The 3,456-nt window shown below is 40.4% G+C and overlaps 1 non-coding gene across 1 annotated transcript; it reads right to left on the bottom strand.

The window, feature by feature from the left end:
• Positions 1 to 1,099: 1,099 nt before the first annotated feature.
• LOC129401503 (small nucleolar RNA SNORD116) lies at positions 1,100 to 1,195 on the bottom strand. The gene has a single exon (XR_008628390.1). It is a non-coding gene; the product is annotated as a small nucleolar RNA SNORD116 (small nucleolar RNA).
• Positions 1,196 to 3,456: the final 2,261 nt, after the last annotated feature.

Genomic DNA, 3,456 nt, shown 5'->3' with positions numbered 1-3,456 from the left:
TATCATAACGGAAAGTTTTCATATAAGAACAAATTTGATAACTGTGATGGTGTTTAATTTGCACTGACATCCTACCATGCAGACTCAGTCAAAGTATGAAAGTGTTTGTCTGTGATCATGAATCACTGTATCATTGTATCACTGTCATCCCATTGCTCATCGATTGCTCAAGTGGGCTCCAGTAACGTCTCCATTGTCCCTGTCATGGGCTAGTGTAGCCCAGTTGCATCTGCTCGCTCTAGGAACATGAAAAGCATGTCGTTGCTACTGTTTTTAGCATATCGAATATGTCACAGGTAGCTTGCCAGGCTTTGCTCTGCTGTGCGGGCAGGATATTCTCGATAGCTTGCCAAGCTCTCTCCGAGAGGAGAGGAGGCTTTGAGTTTGCATAGCTGAGCGTGCAGTGGTTTTTGGATGTGCCTCCCACATACCTAACTTTTGGCCGTTTAATTTATTGGTAAACTAGGCCCCAAATTGTTGGGAATCTGACCAAAGGCACAGCAGCAATTTTGAGGTATGTGGAAGCCTGAAGGCACCATCAGGCTGCTGATGTACTCGCCCCGCAGGTACAGATTGACCTGCTGGCAGGACCATACCCCCAGGCTCAAATATATGAGAACAAAAATCATTGAGGTGATACTGAATCATTGACACCTATGTTGAGTGTAAGAATAGAAGCTTACTGCCTCAGACAATATGTACCTCACTGAGGGAACGTGGTACACAATCAAGCAATCAAGAGACTCTTCTTACCAACAATACAACTTCTCTGGTTGGGATCCTAGACACACTCTTTGGTACAGAACTTTCCTAACCAAGTGGAACTGTCACAACAGGCAATCAGCTCATATACCTCTTGCAAAGACACACCCTATGCAACTTCAAGGCATCAATTAGGTCTGTCAAGTAATACCTCGCCCCTAGGTCAGCAAGCAAAATCTTCACAGGGAGACACCATCACAATAAGTTTGTTCATCATTTACTGACCTAAGATGAGAAGCAGTCCAAATAGAAAGCTCCAGGGAGCACTGCCGGAAACCCAATGGGGAACTTCTGGTAGTGGGCAAGGATGCTGATGGTCCTCACCAAAGAACTTGCTGGACCTCAGCTCTAAAATTAACAGCAGTTTTGAGTTCACACTCATTTTTACAGTTTTCCAAGGAACCCTTTAAAGAAAAGGAATAATAATCAACCCAGCAAACAAAAAAGACACACTATTCACCAGTATATGTATGGAGAGGGTACCGTGTTGGGTGATCTAATTACCTCACAGCCTTCAGAGTATGAAGGTCTAGAGAAATACCTATGAACTGGGATACTGTCTGTTTAATCTAAAACAGAAACCCAGGATTTCTAGCGACATATGTACTCGCCACCACGCAGGCAGTTCTCTGAAGAAATAGCAAGAATTCATTAGGAAAGAAAGGAATAATTGAATAAGAACAACAACAAAAGTTTATTCCTTCAGTAATATATTGTGTCATATTTCAGTGTCTTTCATGGCATAAGGCAATGTTTGGCAGTAGATGAAGCAAATTATATGGATCCCAGTTAGACATACTCTAAAAGATATTTCGAGCAGAAACTGAGCTATGTAATGATATTAAATAGTAAGGATTAGAATGAAAACATTTAAGTTGAATAGGCAGGATATGCTAAAACATTCTTTTAATCTTGCTTCTGCTGCCATTTATTTATATTTCTTGGACAACTATTATCTGTCAAGATTAAACTTTACTCATTTATTAGCTTAAGTGTTGAAGATTTGGGTGAGGGGATATATGGATTTTGGGTACTGGATTAAGTCACATCTAAACCCATTTCTGCTCAAATATTTTAAGCAGGAGTAAGACACAGCAAAACTGAAAACACTGAGAATTTTGCCTGTCATCTTCCAAAGAGAAACAAAAATGTAATTGACCCGTTTCTTTTATTTATTTTTTGGTGGGAGGAGTTACGCACCTGTGCTTGGTGCTTACACCAAGGAGTTACTGCCTCTGTGCTCAGGAATCACTCATGGCAGTTCCCAGGGGATTGATCATATGTGGGCAGGAAAGTGCACCCAGATCATCATATGCAGCACAAGTTCCCTGAGTGACTCTGTTCTGTCTCTTGCCTTTGACTCGTTCCTTTCAAATGAGCACTAAATAAACAAGTTATACGTGCATTTAGTGCTTTGACCTCACTACTTCCATGTCTCGCGTATGGCTGGAGACTTCCAAGTTCCCAGGTAACTTGTTAAAATGGTATGATTTGGGAAATGGGCAAAGAATACCTTTTCCAATTCACTGATGTACACTGGACACTATCAGAATCTCTGGATAAAATTCTGGCATATTCGAAAGGAAAGTGTGAAGATCATGCACCTATAAATCTGAGTGAAGGTGGTAACCAAAGAACTTTGTATTTGAAATTGTTCCGTGATCAGCCTTCCACGTTCTCTCAAACGTCAAGGGAACTGGTGCTAGACCTTTGGTTACTCCGTCTCTTTTCTTTCCTTGACTCAAGATTTAAAGAATAGTCTCCACCTTAGGCATTATTTTCTAAGCAGAGGGAAAAGTAAAAATCAACAAACACCAAAAATGTCTAGATTACTGGGCAAGAAAGTGTTAGCAATGTGGCTGACAACGAATGTGATATTGGACACACAGAGAGGACACTGGGCATATTTCTAGTGCACGAGGCAGAATGGACAGAGACGAATTACGATCTAGAGACTCGAGTCACTGCCATGAGACCATGAGACTGCTGATGTCCTCTGACACTGTACGGGATCTGCCATTCCTGATTCTCTCTTGGGTTTCCATTCCTGTCGCTCTTAACTGATTAGGGAAATTGGAAATGGAGTTCAAAACAATCAGTAAAAAGCAGAAGGATTAATAAAGGGGCAGTAATAATAATCATGTTCAGATTGTTACTATACTTTAAGGGAAAAGAAATATGGGAAATTTTTCTAAAACACTTGGGTGTCTTAAATGAAATAATAATAAAAGAAAAATATAGCCTGGGATGAACAATACACACAGGACTTTACACCTGGTTGCAGTTCCAAATTCTGAGGTGAGGTTGAGCTCTGTTCTTCTGAGCAATAACCCTGCTCCTTGCTAGTGTCAGGCCCTAAACATGAACCAAAATCCTTGCTTTATGCATTTTTGAACAATGATACTTTTCACCAGAGTGTCACATATTCCTCTCACTAAGGTGCAATTGTTTATGCTGCTCTTACATGACTACAGCTTGGAAAAAATAATCTACCACCTGCTCACATCCTACCTTCTCACTTGAGCAGCTGAAAATGAGTTGAGCTCTGTGTAACCTCTTAAGGGCTTCAGGTAAATTTCACTGAATTGTAATTCAATATTTTTATTTCAATCCAGAAGACGATATGTATTGCTTTGATTGGACATTCTCATCATTGCAATGGACTGTGATGTCTTTTCTCTGAATTAAATTTAA

This window comes from Sorex araneus, chromosome 1 (genome assembly GCF_027595985.1).
Source record: "Sorex araneus isolate mSorAra2 chromosome 1, mSorAra2.pri, whole genome shotgun sequence".
Classification (NCBI taxonomy): domain Eukaryota; kingdom Metazoa; phylum Chordata; class Mammalia; order Eulipotyphla; family Soricidae; genus Sorex; species Sorex araneus.
The sequence above is the reverse complement of the archived record's forward strand: the minus strand, read 5'-3'. Positions and strand labels throughout refer to the sequence as shown.